Genomic DNA, 19762 nt, shown 5'->3' on the forward strand with positions numbered 1-19762 from the left:
CTGATCTGTCTTTTTGTTTTTGTGCCAGTACCATACTGTCTTGGTTAATAGAGCTTTGTAGTATAGTCTGAAGTCAGGGAGACTGATTCCTCCAGCTCCATTTTTCGTTCTCAAGATTGCTTTGGCTATTCGGGGTCTTTTGTGTTTCCATACAAATTGTGAAATTTTTCATTCTAGTTCTGTGAAAAATGCCAGTGGTAGTTTGATAGTGATTACATTGAATCTGTAGATTGCTTTGGGTAGTAGAGTCATTTTCACAATGTTGATTCTTCCAATCCAAGAACATGGTATATCTCTCCATCTATTTGTATCATCTTTAATTTCTTTCATCACTGTCTTATCATTTTCTGCATACAGGTCTTTTGTCTCCTTAGGTAGGTTTATTCCTAGATATTTTATTCTTTTTGTTGCAGTGGTAAATGGGAGTGTTTTCTTGATTTTATTTTCAGATTTTTCATCATTAGTATATAGGAATGCCAGAGATTTCTGTGCATTAATTTTGTATCCTGCTACTTTACCAAATTCATTGATTAGCTCTAGTAGTTTTCTGGTAGCATCTTTGGGATTCTCTATGTAGAGTATCATGTCATCTGCAAACAGTGACAGCTTTACTTCTTCTTTTCCGATTTGGCTTCCTTCTATTTCCTTTTCTTCTCTGATTGCTGTGGCTAAAACTTCCAAAACTATGTTGAATAAGAGTGGTGAGAGTGGGCAACCTTGTCTTCTTCCTGATCTTAGTAGAAATGGTTTCAGTTTTTCACCATTGAGGATGATGTTGGCTGTGTGTTTGTCATATATGGCCTTTATTATGTTGAGGAAAGTTTTCTCTAGGCCTACTTTCTGCAGGGTTTTTATCACAAATGGGTGTTGAATTTTGTTGAAAGCTTTCTCTTCATCTATTGAGATCATCATATGGTTTTTCTCCTTCAATTTGTTAATATGGTGTATCACGTTGATTGATTTGCGTATATTGAAGAATCCTTGCATTTCCGGAATAAACCCCACTTGATCATGGTGTATGATCCTTTTAATTTGCTGTTGCATTCTGTTTGCTAGTATTTTGTTGAGGATTTTTGCATCTATGTTCATCAGTGATATTGGCCTGTAGTTTTCTTTCTTTGTGACATCCTTGTCTGGTTTTGGTATCAGGGTGATGGTGGCCTCGTAGAATGAGTTTGGGAGTTTTCCTGCCTCTGCTATATTTTGGAAGAGTTTCAGAAGGATAGGTGTTAGCTCTTCTATAAATGTTTGATAGAATTCACCTGTGAATCCATCTGGTCCTGGGCTTTTGTTTGTTGGAAGATTTTTAATCACACTTTCAATTTCAGTGCTTGTGATTGGTCTGTTCATATTTTCTATTTCTTCCTGATTCAGTCTTGGCAGGTTGTGCATTTCTAAGACTTTGTCCATTTCTTCCAGGTTGTCCATTTTATTGGCATAGAGTTGCTTGTAGTAATCTCTCATGATCTTTTGTATTTATGCAGTGTCAGTTGTTACTTCTCCTTTTTCATTTCTAATTCTGTTGATTTGAGTCTTCTCCCTTTTTTTCTTGATGAGCCTGGCTAATGGTTTATCAATCTTGTTTCTCTTCTGAAAGAACCAGCTTTTAGTTTTATTGATCTTTGCCATCGTTTCCTTCATTTCTTTTTCATTTATTTCTGATCTTTATGATTTCATTCCTTCCACTAACTTTGGGGTTTTTTTTATTCTTCTTTCTCTAATTGCTTTAGGTGCAAGGATAGGTTGTTTATTGGTGATGTTTCCTGTTTCTTAAGGTAGGATTGTATAGCTATAAAGTTCCCTCTTACAACTGCTTTTGCTGAATCCCATAGGTTTTGGGTCGTCGTGTCTCCATTGTCATTTGTTTCTAGGTATTTTTTGATTTCCTCTTTGATTTCTTCCATGATCACTTTTTTATTAAGTTGTGTATTGTTTAGCCTCCATGTGTTTGTATTTTTTACAGATCTTTTCCTGTAATTGATATCTAGTCTCATAGCATTGTGGTCAGAAAAGATACTTGATAAAATTTCAATTTTCTTAAATTAACCAAGGCTTGATTTGTGACCCAAGGTAAGATCTATCCTGGAGAATGTTCCATGAGCACTTGAGAAAAATGTGTATTCTGTTGTTTTTGGATGGAATGTCCTATAAATATCATTTAAGTCTGTCTTGTTTAATGTATCATTTAAAGCTTGTGTTTCCTTATTTATTTTCATTTTGGAAGATCTGTCCATTAGTGAAAGTGGGGTGTTGAAGTCCCCTACTATGAATGTGTTACTGTAGATTTCCCCTTTGATGGCTGTTAGTATTTGCCTTATGTATTGAGGTGCTCCTATGTTGGGTGCATAAATATTTACAATTGTTATATCTTCTTCTTGGATCGATCCCTTGATCATTATGTAGTGCCCTTCTTTGTCTCTTCTAATAGTCTTTACTTTAAAGTCTATTTTGTCTGATATGAGAATTGCTACTCCAGCTTTCTTTTGGTTTCCATTTCCGTGGGATATCTTTTTCCATCCCATTACTTTCAGTCTGTATGTGTCTCTAGGTCTGAAGTGGGTCTCTTGTAGACAGCATATATATGGGTCTTGTTTTTGTATCCATTCAGCCAATCTGTGTCTTTTGGTGGGAGCATTTAGTCCATTTACATTTAAGGTAATTATTGATATGTATGTTCCTATTCCCATTTCCTTAATTGTTTTGGGTTCGTTATTGTAGGTCTTTTCCTTCTGTTGTGTTTCTTGCCTAGAGAAGTTCCTTTAGCATTTGTTGTAAAGCTGGTTTGGTGGTGCTGAACTCTCTCAACTTTTGCTTGTCTGTAAAGGTTTTAATTTCTCCATCAAATCTGAATGAGATCCTTGGTGGGTAGAGTAATATTCGTTGTAGGTTTTTCTCCTTCATCACTTTAAATGTCCTGCCACTCCCTTCTGGCTTGCAGAGTTTCTGCTGAAAGATCAGCTGTTAAACTTATGGGGATTCCCTTGTGTGTTATTTGTTGTTTTTCCCTTGCTGCTTTTAATATGTTTTCTTTGTATTTAATTTTCGTTAGTTTGATTAATGTGTGTCTTGGTGTGTTTCTCCTTGGATTTATCCTGTGTGGGACTCTCTGTCCTTCCTGGACTTGATTATCTATTTCCTTTCCCATATTAGGGAAGGTTTCAATGATAATCTCTTCAAATATTTTCTCAGTCCCTTTCTTTTTCTCTTCTTCTTCTGGGACCCCTATAATTCGAATGTTGGTGTGTTTAATGTTGTCCCAGAGGTCTCTGAGACTGTCCTCAGTTCTTTTCATTCTTTTTTCTTTCTTCTGCTCTGCAGTAGTTATTTCCACTATTTTATCTTCCAGGTCACTTATCCGTTCTTCTGACTAAGTTATTCTGCTATTGATCCCATCTAGAGCATTTTTAATTTCATTTATTGTGTTGTTCATCATTGCTTGTTTCCTCTTTAGTTCTTCTGTGTCCTTGTTAAATGTTTCTTGCATTTTGTCTAGTCTATTTCCAAGATTTTGGATCATCTTTACTATCATTATTCTGAATTTTTTTTTCAGGTAGACTGCCTATTTCCTCTTTATTTGTTAAGTCTGGTGGGTTTTTATCTTGCTCCTTCATCTGCTGTGTGTTTTTCTGTCTTCTCATTTTGCTTATCTTACTGTGTTTGGGGTCTCCTTTTTGCAGACTGCAGGTTTGTAGTTCCCGTTGTTTTTGGTGTCTGTCCCCAGTGGCTAAGGTTGGTTCAGTGGGTTGTGTAGGCTTCCTGGTGGAGGGGACTAGTGCCTGTGTTCTGGTGGATGAGGCTGGATCTTGTCTTTCTGGTGGGCAGGTTCACGTCTGGTGGTGTGTTTTGGGGTGTCTGTGGACTTATTATGATTTTAGGCAGCCTTTCTGCTAATGGGTGGGGTTGTGTTCCTGTCTTGCTAGTTGTTTGGCATAGGGTGTCCAGACTGTAGCTTGCTGGTCATTGAGTGAAGCTGGGTGTTGGTGTTGAGATGGAGATCTCTGGGAGATTTTCGCTGTTTGATATTATGTTGGAGCTGGGAGGTCTCTTGTGGACCAGTGTCCCGAAGTTGGCTCTCCCCCCTCGGAGGCACAGCACTGACTCCTGGCTGCAGCACCAACAGCTTTTCATCCACATGGCTCAGAATAAAAGGCAGAAAAAGTAGAAAGAAAGAAGGAAGGAAAGAAAGAAAGAAAGAAGGAAAGAAAGAAAGGCAGGGAGGAAGGAAGGAGGGAAGGAAGGAAAGAAAGAAGATCAAAACAAAATAAAATAAAGTAAGATAAAATAAAATAGTTATTAAAATAAGAATATAATTATTAATAAAAAAAAAACAAAAACGGACGGATAGAACCCTAGGACAAATGGTTGAAGCAATGCTATACAAACAAAATCTCACACAGAAGCATACACATACACACTCACAAAAAGAGGAGAAGGGGGAAAAATCATAAATCTTGCTCTCAAAGTCCACCTCCTCAATTTGGGATGATTCGTTGTCTATTCAGGTATTCCACAGATAAAGGGTACATCAAGTTATTGTGGAGCTTTAATCTGCTGCTTCTGAGGCTGCTGGGAGAGATTTCCCTTTCTCTTCTTTGTTCTCACAGCTCCTGGGGCTCAGTTTTGGATTTGGCCCTGCCTCTGCATGTAGTTCACCCTCAGGTGTCTGTTGTTCACTCAGACAGGACGGGGTTAAAGGAGCAGCTGCTTCGGGGGCTCTGGCTCACTCTGGCGCAGGGGAGGGAGGGGTACGGCGTGCGGGGCGAGCCTGCGGCGGCAGAGGCCGGCGTGACGTTGCACGAGCCTGAGGCGCGCCGTGCGTTCTCCTGGGGAAGTTGTCCCTGGATCCCGGGACCCTGGCAGTGGCGGGCTGCACAGGCTCCCTGGAAGGTGGGTGTGGATGGTGACGTGTGCTTGCACACAGGTTTCTTGGTGGCGGCAGCAGCAGCCTTAGCGTCTCATGCCCTTCTCTGGGGTCCGCGCTTTTAGCCGAGGCTCGTGCCCGTCTCTGGCGCTCCTTTAAGCAGCGCTCTTAATCCCCTCTCCTCGCACACCAGAAAACAAAGCGGGAAGAAAAAGTCTCTTGCCTCTTAGGCAGGTTCAGAGTTTCTCCCGGACTCCCTCCCGGCTAGCCGTGGCGCACTAACCCCCTGCAGGCTGTGTTCACGCCGCCAACCCCAGTCCTCTCCCTGCGCTCCGACCGAAGCCCGAGCCTCAGCTCCCAGCCCCGCCCGTCCCGGCGGCCTAGCAGACAAGCCTCTCAGGCTGGTGAGTGCTGGTCAGCAGCGACTCTCTGTGTGGGAATGTCTCCGTTTTGCCCTCCGCACCCCTGTTGCTGTGCTCTCCTCCGCAGCTCCGAAGCTTCCCCACTCCGCCACCCACAGTCTCCGCCCGCAAAGGGGCTTCCTAGTGTGTGGAAACCATTCCTTCTTCACAGCTCCCTCCCACTGGTGCAGGTCCCGTCCCTATCCTTTTGTCTCTTTTTATTCTTTTTTCTTTTGTCCTACCCAGGTACGTGGGGACTTTCTTGCCTTTTGGGAGGTCTGAGGTGTTCTGCCAGCGTTCAGTGGGTGTTCTGTAGGAGTTTTTCCACGTGTAGCTGTATTTCTGGTGTATCTGTGGGGAGGAAGGTGATCTCCGCATCTTACTGTTCCGCCATCTTCCCCTCGTCCCCAGAAAGATAGTTTTTTCAATACTTGTACAATATATAATTTCAAACTTAATTCCCAAGGTGAAAGGAAAAGGTGATAATCATATGTTTAAAAAATAATCTCCTTTATTTTATAGAATAATGGTTAGAAGTTCAATATTTCTGCTCAAACACAGAGGCAGTCAGGCATATTTACAAAAGGCCTCACAGTGTTTGCCATTGCCTTTACAGAAGACAACATTTATAAAACCTTTGCATCCCACAGCAGGTGCTAGGTCTTCTTTTGGGAATTTGTGCTGTTCAGATACTGCCTTTCATTTGAACTTCAAACACCTTAAAAACATAGAGGTTGCATTTTAATATAATTTGGAAATGAAAACCCTTTTATTTTTGTCATTATAATATCTTACATGGATTTACTTTTCAAAAATGAATCAAAGTCAAACTAATGACTGTCTGATACCAACAAAGGCAGAAAAATGGTAAAACGTTTTTAAAAATGAAGCTTTGGTCTGCCTAGCTCATAAGAAAAATAAATGCATGTAATAAGTATTTGGAGATTTCAAGTATATTTAGTAATAGTCTACCTTCTTTTGAGAATGTAAAGAATTAAAATGAATAATTATGGTCACCTGAATAGTTGGAAACATATTTACAAGATCTAGACTGTATTTTCTTTGTCTTTGTTTATTTAATGGCACAATATAAGATTAAATAAACACTACAATTTAAGTGAAAAACATATTTTCACCTAGAAAAATGGTTTCCTAAGGTATTTTCATCAGTCTACAATATTTATAAATGTAATAATGTTATAGAATTATAAAAAATTGTGTATCTATTTTTAAAACAAGAAAACTAAAGTAACTTTTTTTCTATTTTTCTAATTAGGCTTGGACTCCTGGATCATCCAGTGACTTCAAAATTCTGGTAAGACACTTTTTTTTTCTATAGTGTTGTCAATATTTTCATTTCTTTTGCCACAAATTTGGGGAGGTTATCTTTCTTTTTATCTCAGGCTTAATCCTTTTTCTTATTTCTCCCCTCATTTCCATCCCCTGAGGTTGAATCTCCTAAAGCCAATAGTAGAAGGTCAGTTACATCTTAACCCATATGGGATGATCTGTTTAGTCCAGATACTTCTTGAAGATTCAACTTCATGGGTCAGGAGAATATTCCAAGGAGGGGTAGCATTTGTTTCTTAAGGAAACAAAAATCACCACTGAAATAGTCTGAGATAGGAAAAATAATTATTCAGCTGAGATGCAGAGAGTATCAATTTGAAAATTTTTCTTTTAAAATAGATCAAATGCAACAGCAAAATAAAAATCACAGAGGAGCTGAGTACGATAGCTGAATTTTTAAAAAGATTTTCATTTCTACAATGTCGATATTATAGTTTACATATATAGAACTAGAAATACACTGAAGGCACTGCATTTTTCAACATTAAAACTCTTAAAATTTGTATGGTATTTGCCTGGTACATATATTATAGGCATGGGGAAGAGAGATTGTTTAATTAAAAAGATGACTGGTTGAGGTAGAAGTTTTTCTATAAGTTGTATTTTCCCAAACATCAGCTTATATATTCATCTTAAACTCCACCCAGTCTCTTTTTTTTCCCCCTCCTAATATTATAGAAATGTTGCTCACAATCAAATTCATGTATTGGTTTCCTACTATGTTCTGAATATATGCAAGATTATAAAACATATTTTATCTTATTTAGTTTTTCTCAATAATACTCTGGTTTGCATTCTTATTCTTGTGTAATATGGGAGTCAACAACTTTCCTGATTCCTAGAGTCACCCTTTCTATAATACCCAGCAAACAGTACTATGAAATTTCAGCTAGATGCATTGCAGAAGTACAGTCTTATACATCATTCTTTACTAATAATTGGATATTGCTAGGTATGGGAGGGTGAATGGTAGGGTGGTGAGAGTTCCACGTGTCTTTGTTGTTCTGTATGACCTGTTGCTCCCAAATTCTTCTCAGGGTTTCCAAACTAGTATCTTCTGGTCATCTTACCATGACTTTTCTGTGCTACTTCATGCCATATCCAGTCTATACCTTCTGCCAAACAGTAACAAAGTTGACACTATACATTCTCATGAGGATGAGGGTTAACCTCCTATCCCTTTAGCACTTTCTGCAAATAGAGAGCTTTGCTTAAGCATTTGATTTATTATGATGAAAATTGGGATACAGGACTTCATAATCTCAGTGTTTCCTGGATTTTTCCCCATCCTAAACCTTCTCTTAGTTGCGTATGTGGGATCTGGACATGCCTCCTGTAATTATCCTTTTTCTCTGAACTCTACCTGCCTAATTCATTTAAGCTGACAGTGTGTTCTTGCAGTTCTCATCATCACAGTTGTCTTCTGGGTATTCTTCTTCTAATTTATCTCATTTCTAATCCATTTCATAAAACAGACAGATGATTGATCGAAAACAGCACTTATCCTCATACTTCTATATCTTGCCATATTGCCTATAAGGATTTTTTCCCCTGATCTGTTATATACATGATAATTGAGTTCTGCCACACTTATTCAGAAGCAGTCTTCCTTGAGCACATACCAAGAAACTCAAAGCTAAGTTCTTTCCTCTCATAGCCCCCATCGTCATTATGTCAACTTCTGTGAACGGAGTGGTCTTCCTTGTCTGCCTATACACCCATATTCTATTCATCTCTCAAGGCCAAGTTCAACTCCAGCTCCCATTTTCTCCTGAAATTCTTCATTGCTTTAAATATTGTGGTTTGATTCCCCACCTTCCTGAACTCTTTATTTTCATGATCACAAAGTTTAGCACTTTAACTTGTACTGTCTTGTGTTCTAAGGTTCTTGTATTGCATGCATATTTTCTACTTAGCAATTTTGCAAGCTTGTTAAATGAGGTAGGAATGCCCTCTTGTGCCATTTGTACAGCATACCTTACATATTGCTCTGTGTTTAGTAGTTCCTCAAGAGATATTTTCAATTGACTAACTTATTTAGGATCTCATGTGTACTCACTATACTATAAAGCTCAAACCTAACCCTTAATTTCTATATTGTTTGCTTCTATCCAATTATGAGTTTTAGTAGGAATAAAATGACTCGAACATGGAGGATGATTGATATATAATTCTGAATTTATTTCAGGTAATGTTGATACAGTCTAGAAAACTGTTTTTAGAGTACAATTCAGTGAAAAGAAAATAAATGTAAAATTCAAACTAGCATAGTATTGAAATGTAAATGATAATATGCAACTATTACAAAGTAAAAGAAATTGAAATATATTCTATTCATTATCATATAATTCTCAAGCTTAAAAAATAATATTTATTCTGGAACTAAATGCCAGCAATAAAAATTCACTTTCATATGAAGAGCTAACACAGTCCACGTTGAAGTTGAAAATATTTACAGAAAGCCTTATTGCAGCATTTTTCCACTTACATAAAATGTGTTTAATGCGTATGATTCACTGAATTTTGTATCTGTATGTGCAATTGCAGCAATCTGTTCCAATTCATAAATTTTATTTTCTGCACCTGGAGTTTGGACCTTTCAAGAGGTCAAACTAATAACACATGCACAATTATATACAGTTGAGGGGAATTAATATTTTTAAGGATTCACTGTGTATCAGGTGCTTTGCTAGGTGCTTTTTTTAAATGTATGTAGTCTCAGTTCTACCTTCCAATCATACTCTGAGGCATGCATTTTGTTCAGTATTTCAGAGCTGAGGAGACTAAGGGTCAGAGAGGTTAGTTAGTTCATCTACAATCATTTAGTCGTGATGCTGAGATTTCAGTCTATTTCTAGGATGCAGAAGACGTCACTGAGATGTCTTCCCGAAGAAAATTTACCCCAGTAGGCTTTTTATAACATCCAGTTCTCCATATATTGGAGTAGCACCCCTGGCTTGCAGTCCTTAAGAAAAGTGATACATAAGTGGTTAACATGAGATTTAGTCTTTTGTACTTTATAGTTATTTGAGAAGATGAAAAGCCTGCTTACTTTAAATCCAAGGGTGGGAAAATTGTCACAGTCTATGCCCAAGTTGTACATTTGCATGTATGTATTATATAATATATATCTTTTATGTCATACCTATATCTATCATATATATATATTTATACTTATACACATACATACATATTCATGTCATTAATAACCAAAACAGAATCTACGTAGTGGAAACCCACATAACCCTTCTGTAGTCAGACTATGGTGATTAATGGATATTTCATTCACTCATTCATGTTCTCAGTTTTTTAATGCAAATTTTATGTAGGTTTGGCCATCCTGATTTTTTAAATAGTATTACAGACAACCTGCAGATTACATTCATGTGCTTAGTATTAGTCATGGAATTTCTTTCAAATGATATAAATTATTCAACTGAGTATTGCATTTTCTAAGAATTGAGTGCAGTCTCTAATATAGAGGGTTTAAAAATATTTCTTGGGGCTTCCCTGGTGGCGCAGTGGTTGAGAGTCCGCCTGCCGATGCAGGGGAAACGGGTTCGTGCCCCGGTCTGGGAAGATCCCACATGCCGCGGAGCGGCTGGGCCCGTGAGCCATGGCCGCTGAGTCTGCGCGTCCGGAGCCTGTGCTCCGCAACGGGAGAGGCCACAACAGTGAGAGGCCCACATACCGCAAAAAAAAAAAAAAAAAAAAATTCTTGGACATATACCAAAATATCCGTATGTTTTAAAGTATTCCCTCATCAAGAATTAAATGTTTGGTGTTAAAATACTATGTGATTTCTAAGGGTCTTAAGTTATATTTAAAAACTGAAGGGAACAAACCACACACATATGCCTACCTCATAGTTTTGATATAGGAAACATACATAAATATTTTGTTATTCTCCATTTATAGTTATTATAAAATATTGGCTATATTCCCCTGTTGTACAACATATCCTTATAGCTTATTTTATACCTAATAGTTTGTACCTCTTAATCCCCTACCCCTATATTTCCCCTCCCCCTTCCCTCTCCCCACTGGTGACTACTGGTTTGCTCTTTGTATCTGTGAGGCTGCTTCTTTTTTGTTATATTCACTAGTTCGCTATATATTTTAGATTCCCCATATAAATGATATCATTCAGTATTTGTCTTCCTCTGATTTATTCCACTCAGCATAATACCTGTCAAGTCCATCCATGTTGCTTCAAATGGCAAAATTTCATTCATTTTTATGGCTGAGTAGTATTCCATTGTCAATGTATACCACAGCTTCTTTATCCATTCATCTGTTGATGGAAACTTAGGTTGCTTCCATATCTTCGCAATTATAAATAAAGCTGCTGTGAAAATTGGGGTGCATGTATCTTTTTGAATTAGTGTACTTGTTTTTTTTTTTTTTTTTGAATATGTACCCAGGAGTGGAATTGCTGGGTCATATGAGAGTTCTATTTTTAGTTTTTTGAGAAGCCTCCATACTGTTTTCTACAGTGCTTATACCAATTTACATTCCTACCATCAGTGTATGAGGGTTTCCTTTTCTCTACATCCTTGCCTACATTTGTTAAATGGGTTCTGTTTGCTGACAGCCATTCCAACAGCTGTGAGGTGATATCTCATTATGGTTTCAATTTACATTTCCCTGATGGCTAGCAATGTTGAGCATCTTTTCACGTGCCTGTTAGCAATCTGCGTTTTCTTTTTGGAAAAATGTCTATTTGGTTCTTGAACCCATTTTTTAATTGGGGTGTTTGTGTATATCAACTATACTTCAATGAAAAAGTAAAAATTAAATAAATACTTTGTCAATTTTATGAAAATATACAGGTATTAAAATTATCTTCAATGTTAGCTTGCTATTGTGATGAAAATTGTCATGATGTGAGCATAAATTATATGTTCAGGGACCAAAGAAAGGAATATCATACTATCATCAATTCATTTATTCATCTTTCACATCTTATTGACTAACTTATTTGTGCAAACAATCAGATAGAGGTTAGGTAGTATAAAAATGATGTGATTGAGTTCAAGGACTGTCATTTTATGTGTTCTGTGTAATTGTGGTGCTTTTATTTATTTTTAAAATTGGTGTTGACTAAAGTTCTCAATGTTTGTTTTAGGCCTTTCATTTTTTCCCTTCACCTTGCTAGGATACCAGGTTATTGGACAGTATGAGAGGCATCTTTAGTGCCCATCAGTATTTGGGTTTCCTTTCATTCTTGAGTAACGGAGATGATATTTTCCCTCTACCTTACGGTGAGGTGGGGCCATGTGATTATTTCTGGCCAATGAAAACTGGAAGAGAAGTGTATTACTTTGGGGCAGAGGAGGTGAAAAGACCCTGTGTACTTTCTAGTCTCTCTCTGCCTCTACAGAAGAGACATCAGTTTGAGATAACAGAGCCACAGTAGTAAATCATCCTGGTTCTCTGAGTCACCTGATGGAAGAAACCTGCTGTGGCAAGACTCCTAGTTCCAGAGCCAATGTATAAGAACAAGAAGTAAATTATTTGTTTTAAGCCAGTGAGTTCTTGTTTTTCGTTTTGTTTTTGGTTTTTGGTTTTGGTTTGTTACAGCAGCCTAAAACCTGCTCAAACTAATCAAATGGTTCTTGTGAAAATAGGCATCGTAGTATTTATGTAATTTTGAAATCTGGAGTCATGTTTCCAAAGGTATATTTTGGCACTATTATTTTTGACTTTAAAATAGTTTTCTCCTGTCACCAAATAACCTGAGGTACTACTTACATGGTTGTCATAGCAGGTAACAAAGGCTCCCCAAATAAAAGCCTTGGGAAAATGTGTACTAAAATATTTAATAAAAAACAGCTATTACTCACTTACCAAATATCTTTAGAATCAAACAACATGAAGAGGGGAAAAGATACAAGACGAATATCTAAATTTAAAATGGTACACTTTCCAATTGAAAAATGAACAGTATTCTTGTAATAATGCTTTTAGTTCTTTAATTTTAACTGTCCTTAGGTAAGATCCATATTAAGGACCATAAAATAATCATTTCCTTTTTCCTAAGTTAAAAAGAGTCTCCATGTCTTAGATGATTTTATTTTGGTAGGGTATTCAGAGTAATCTTTGTTTCATTTTTTACTCTTTGAATTGACCTGAAGCAACACCCCCTCCTATACCTATTTTGTTTTGTTTTGTCTTATACAGTGGACGCTTCCATGTGCTAGCTTAGTTTAACTTTTTTTTTTCAGTTTAACTTTTTAAGAGATGTAATAATTTAAATGCCACTAACATGCCAACTAGCATCATTTCTGCAACAACTAATTAATTAAACATAACCTCCTTTCTTCACACACAGGAGTGGAGATCAAAAATAATTGTATACAATTACCTGGAACTAAAAGGATTTAAGTCCACTACCATGGAAGGGAACACAACAAATTACACCTCATCATATTTCATGTCAATTATAAAAGTCTCCCAAAAAACAGTTGCGGGACATTAAAATCTACCTCTATAATGTTGATTCAACTTCTAAGAATCAGAGTCATTACAACTGGAATTCAGTCTGACTTGAGTGGCACATCCCTTCAACAACTTCCATTAATTTTGTATCTCCTCATTTCTCTCACCTAATTTCACCTTCTGGATTGGAGTTCAAAAAAACCTTCTCAAGGCAGCACATTCCATTTTGGGAGAATTAGTTATTAAACATACTTCCTTAGCATGGAGCAAAAATTATGTCATATTAGTAGTTTGCTTCTCAGGATGGCATAGGGCTTGCACATTTGCTAATAACAATCCTTAGTTGGATTCTACTAGTGTCAGTAACTAGACTGTATGCAGAAGTGTCTTTTTAGTGGAAAGGTACATTATCTACTTTTTTATTTAAGTCACTCTCATCTAACATATATTAATAAATGCTTTCATGAAAATAATTTAAATAGGGATTCTAGTAAATCTACTGAAATTATCTATCTTAATACTAATATTCAATATTTTGAAAGAACCTTTTGTGGTTAATTAAGCATGGCATCCCCTGCTTGATTTCTTGCCTGCTCTCCTAAGTCAAGCAGTACTTCTCCAGGTGTTTGTAAAAAATAGGAACACTACCCTAGTAGTTTTTTATGGATTTTTAAAACTCCCTGTTTATTGTTCCATTTGTTGTTGTATGTTACTTCGTCTGTCTTGGGTACTCAGAATACCAGACTTACTGTCCAACAAGTATCAAGTGATATCAGGAAAACTCTACAATTGGCAGCTGATGCCCCCCCCATCCCTCTCCGTGTGTTTTTCAGTGGGACTCTTAGACAGTCATTCCCACTTTGTCCCAGCCTGAAAATCACTCCTGCAATACAAACTCTAGTATCAAAAAAAGATAAATGCCTTAAAAAGTTGCCACAAACATGCTGAGGTGTATGAAAGTGTCTTTCCGTATATTATTTCTATTTTCTAGTCATGCTGAATTGGTTTACAATTTTTTGCTAGTGGGATGTATATGGTAGAAGTTGTCTTTCACAATTTCAGAAATAAGGGAGGAACAGGAAATGTGAAAAGGTAATAAAATGATTGAGGTTGAAGAAAGGCAATACCTTACGGTATGTTTAAGTTTCCTGAAAAATTAAGCATAGACTTTTGTAAGTGATCTTATATACTTTTTTTATCACCATTCTCAAATATTAATTTACTGTCAAATATGTTAACCTATTCTATTTTGTCATTGGCACAGAATATGTTTCTTTGTCTATATCTATTTCTAATTATACTAAGTCCTCTCAAATATTTATATTTTGTTTATTCATTTAAATCTTCTTTCTACCTAGTAATATAGTTCTATATCATGTTGAAGGCAGTATCCCCAAAATGACCACTAATTTTCAATTTTCAGGCATTTATGATGTCATACATATGCACTTGTATTTTTGACATGTCTTTATCTTTTTTACCATAACCATCAAAATTGCTTTGAATTTTTATGTGATCTTGTTTTATATACTTAGTTATTATGTAAAATTTTACAGTAGCCCATGTAGACACTTAAAATGATTTCTAAAAAACATGCTTAAAGAAAATTATAGCATCTTGTTGTAGGTACTGAACAATGGTAAGCGGCAAGGTGGGTGGGCTTTAAGGGACTGGGACTATGCTAATAGGACTAAATATGGAGATTTGTATACTGTCCTGCCAATGGCTACCCACCCCAGCCTCTATCCTAGTTTCTGAGATACCCTTCTATCCTGGATATGTGTACCGGTTCCTAGATATTGAAAACACATAAAAGCTTGCTACGTGTCCATGGCAATTGCATTTTTACCATATTGATCTCTGAGAGTGAGGACTTTTTTGATGTAAGATGGAATGGAGATAACCAAGGAGGTTTCTGAGAAAGATCATAATAGAAGATTAATTCTGGGATAATGTTTTCTTGGTATTTATGACACATCAGTGCTCTGTTAAATAGATGTGCAAGCAGTTCATAACCATAGCATAGGATTTATTTTCCTTACCAAAAATTTGACAAGTCAATAAATCATGTTTCATACTTAGGTAGCTATGTAGTTGCTACAGGACTCAACACTGGACAGGTTGGGTTCTGTCTCTGCTCTTGTCTGATTCTCCTAAAGTCATCTGCTTCTCTAAAATTGTCTCCTGCTAGAAAAGACTTAGAATAAAACTTCCAGTTATTTAAGTCCTGCAATTTGTCATTAATTTTCACAAAAGTATTTGCCACAGAAAAACTTCTCAAATATTTCCTCTTCTTGGAAAAAAAAAAGAAAATGTGGACATTTTGTCCTATCAACATGTGTCTGAATAATTGCAAATACTTTCTATCCTGAAAAGGAAATCACGAAACCTGGGTAAAGGGACTATGTTAAAACATAAGGGTATTATTATACTGGCAAGTCTCCCTCAGGAGAACTCATGCATACCTTACTTCAGAAATAAGCAAAACCACTTTTTAAATTATACATCCAAAAGTCTTATTTAGTATTCACAACTCAAAATGTTATATAAGGTTGCATATTTTGTTTTCTGTGCCTTTGCTGATGACTTTTCATTCCACATTCCAGTGCATTAAAATGGTTCAGTACCATAATTCTTAACACTAATTAGATTAATGCACCCTTCTAATGAACACAGAAATGACCTGAGTGGCAAACTGAGGTTTTAGCAAGAACTCATGACACCCCAATGTCCATCTCTTTAAAAACTCTATTGTGGAGAATTGAAACACATGGCATCATCATTCCAGAATCCTAAAGTCAGACTTAAAAATACATTAGTGAAGTTGTACTTTTACCTTTTTCTTAGTAGTCTCACTTGCCTTTTATCAAAACATAGCCTTTTCCTATTTGCTTGCCAAGTCCAGAATATCGATGTCAAATTCTGCTCTGATAGTGGAAAACAGAACAAGTTTCTAGTGGCTAAACATGTGTTTCCTGGAGGATAAAGACACAATTCAAGATTTACTGTGGCATGGTTTTGTTCTGGTTGATTCCTATTAAGAAGTAAGATATTTTTTTCCTCATTAAAAATAGTATAGTCCTTAATTCTCCCTTCTCCATTGGTCACATTTAGGAGTATCATTTTAGGGGATTTATTTTATGCTGTTATTATTTTACAGTGTTTATTCTGACCATGTAACATATACAATTTTTAAATTTAATAAATAGAATCTTAGATATATTCTTGGAGAATATTTTATAATCCTCTGTTGCAACTTCCCATCCACTTCTCCCCACTGTTTTAATGTAGCAAATGAAGCCAGATTTCTCAATAGGGAATTATTTGTATGGGAGTAAGAGTCATGTATGGAGATGCTGTTAATTTTTCCAAGTTACCCCAATCACCTAATTCAAAACAATACATAGTCATTCTATATATGCTTAATACACTGCCTAGATTTTCTACGTTTGTCTTTTTTTTTTTTTTTTTTTTTGCAGTAGTCGGGCCTCTCACTGTTGTGGCCTCCCCCACTGTGGAGCACAGGCTCCGGACATGCAGGCCCAGCAGCCATGGCTCATGGGCCCAGCCGCTCCGCGGCATGTGGGATCCTCCCGGTCCGGGGCACGAACCCACGTCCCCTTCATCGGCAGGCGGACTCCCAACCACTGTGTCACCAGGGAAGCCCTCTACATTTGTCTTGATTTAAGGGTTTTGCCTTCATATCCTTAAGTAAATAAGACCTTAAACCACCAGGTGACTTATTCTTGCTTTGAAAAAAAATATGACTATGAAAATGATATTGTGCTCTAGGAGTGCCTTCATGATCCTTGAGCTCGATCTGTAGGTCAGCTCTACTATGGACTTTCTTATGACATTTGACAGACAAAGCCTCTATGTCTCAGTTTTCTCCTCTGTGAAATGAGTCTATGTGTAATTATTACCAAAATTATTTTCAACTCTAATGATCTATTTTGTATAAAAAGGCTCAGCCCCACCCTGTCTTTTTATATCGGTAAATAGTTACAAGATGTCATCTTAAATTCTCACCAAAGCTCATGCAGACTTGAGAGTGGACATCCTGACAGCATGATGGTGTTTTAATCTTCACTGTTGATCTTTTTGTTTCCTTTTCATGCTTGCAATGTCATTTTCTTTTATAAAGGAAAATATTTTGCTGTACTTTCTTTACAGAGTGCCAATGGAGAGCTCAAGTATTTCTTTTATACTTACATCTATTCTTTGACATACTAAAGGTGAATTTTATGTTTGTAAAACATATGCTATTATGTCTCAAGCTTCCATAATAGAAAAGAGCAGAATTCCTTGAACTGCTGATGGTTTAACACCAATGCTCAATTCACCACAGGTATGTCAGGAAATTTTAAGGACGGTATTTTCTGAGAAGTTAGGAATGATTAGAATTTTTACTCAAGATTGACTTAGAGAAAAATTGGATCTTTTGTTTCAAGTCTTTCACTACCAGTTTTTTTTTAATTATGTTTTGAGTCTTATAAATGTATACTTTTTACCATGAGAGTATTACAGCCAGAAGTATCAAATAGTTTTTATGTTCCAATGTTCTTTTTATAAATGGAGTGTCTGATAATCGAAAGTGGGGTGGTTTACCACACCAAGTATAATTGCTTCCATCTACTGCATGGAAAACTGTCTCATTTTTCCCATCATTCCCTAAATTGTCCAAGGCTTGCAGGACTGAGTTATGGAATAAGTGCCACTGCTCCACATCCGTGGTCAACTTTCCCTTGGAATCACAAGGCACTTTTGCTTAAAATCTTTCTTTCCATTTCTGTTATTTTCAAAACTGAAGGTACAAGATTGTGGTTGAAATGGCCACCAAAATGATGTAAACAAAATGAGTGAGCTTAATGCATTCTTTTTTTGAAAGATAAACTCATTAAAAAGTTTATTAGCACTGGTTTGATTATGAAATTGTTTCATTTTATTCATGTCTCTGCTTAATATCTGTTTGGAATAGGATTTTGAAAATATGTTCTTTTTCAGGCTGAGGTGAAAGTGCTCAATGTTACAAATAAATACATTCTTATAGTAATGTGATGCATTCTATTCTTCATCTACATATCAAGTATCTGTAAGTTGAGGATTTTCATGGCTTTAATATATATTCCATCTTTTTTAGTTTTATCTGAGACAGATGTTTGTTCTTTGATTCTAGAAATGAACCAAAACAGTCTATCTCTTATTTCAGTTAGCATAGTGCCCTTGAGATCCATCCATGTTGTTGCAGATGGCAAGATTTCATTCTTTATTTATAGCTGAATAATATTCCACTGTATATTTATATTTATTTATTTTTATATATTTATGCACACACGTGCGCACGCACACACATACACACACACACACACACACCACATTTCTTTATCCATTCATCCATTCGATGGACACTTAAGTTGTTTCCATGCCTTGGCTATTGTAAATAATGATGCAGTGAACATGGCAGTGCTGATGTCTTTTTGGATTAGCATTTTATTCTCTTCAGATACGTACACAGAAGTGGAAATGCTGGATCATATGATAGTTTTATCTTTAACATTTTTGCAATTTCCATACTGTTTTCCTTAGTGGCATACCAATTTACATTCCCACCAACAGTGAACCAGGGTTCCCTTTTCTCCACATCCTCACCAATACTTACTTTTATCTTTTTGATAATAGCCATTCTGATAGGTTTTGGGTGATACCTCATTGTGGTTTTGATTTGCATTTTCCTGATGATTAGTGATGTTGAACAATTTTTCATGTATCTGTTGGCTATCTGTATATTTTCTTTGGAAAAAAATGTCTGTTCAGATCCTCTGCCCATTTTTAATCAGATTGCTTTTTTGCTGTTGAGTTGTAAAAGTTCTTTATATATTTTGAACATTAACCCCTTTTCAGATATATGATTTGGAAAGACTTTCTCCCATTCCATAGGTTGTCTTTTCATTTTGTTGATGGTTTCTATTTCTGTGCCATATCTTTTTAGATAGAGGTAGTCCCACTTGTTTTTCTTGTTACCTTGGCTTTTGGGGTCAAATCCAAAAAACTCATTACCAAGACTGATGTCGTGAGGCTTACTGCCTATTTTCCTTTAAGAATTTTATGGTTTCAGGGTTCAAGTCTTCAATCTATTTTGAGTTAATTTTTGTGTGTGGTGTAAGATAATGGTCAAGTTTTATTCTTTTGTGTGTAGCTTGTCCAGTTTTCCCAACACCATTTATTCAAGATTCTGCCCTTTCTTCATTGTATATTGTTGGTTCCTTTGTCATAAGTTAATTGATCATATATGGATGGATTTATTCTGGGCTCTTTATTCTGTACCATTGATCTCTGTGTGTGTTTTTATGCCAAATATCATAGTGTTCAGATTACTATAGTTTTGTAATATAATTTGAAATCAGGGAACACAATGTCTCCAGCTTTGCTCCTCTTTCTAAAGATTGCTTTGGGTACCCAGGGTCTTCAGTGGCTCCATACAAATTTTAGTTTATTTGTTCTATTTCTGTGAAAAATGCCATGGAATTTTGATAGGGATTGCATTGAATCTGTATGTTGCTTTGGGTAGTATGGGCATTTTAACAATATTAATTCTTCCAATTCATGAGTACAGAATAATTTTCTATTTATTTGTATTGTCTTCATTTTCCTTCAACATTGTGTTATAGTTTTCAGTACACAGGTCTTTTACCTCTTTCGTTAAAGTTAT

The 19762-nt window shown here is 36.3% G+C and overlaps 1 protein-coding gene across 3 annotated transcripts in view; it reads left to right on the forward strand.

Moving 5' to 3' along the window:
• PTPRD (protein tyrosine phosphatase receptor type D) overlaps nucleotides 1-19762 on the forward strand; it is a 2148730-nt gene that overhangs the window by 803873 nt on the left and 1325095 nt on the right. For all 3 annotated transcript variants that reach the window (XM_081238160.1, XM_081238163.1, XM_081238162.1), the window contains one exon: nucleotides 6539-6577. The gene's annotated coding sequence lies outside the window, so the exon portion shown is untranslated. The remainder of the gene's footprint in view (nucleotides 1-6538; nucleotides 6578-19762) is intronic.

The sequence above is a fragment of the Mesoplodon bidens genome (assembly GCF_964165515.1).
Source record: "Mesoplodon bidens genome assembly, chromosome: 6".
Classification (NCBI taxonomy): Eukaryota; Metazoa; Chordata; class Mammalia; order Artiodactyla; family Ziphiidae; genus Mesoplodon; species Mesoplodon bidens.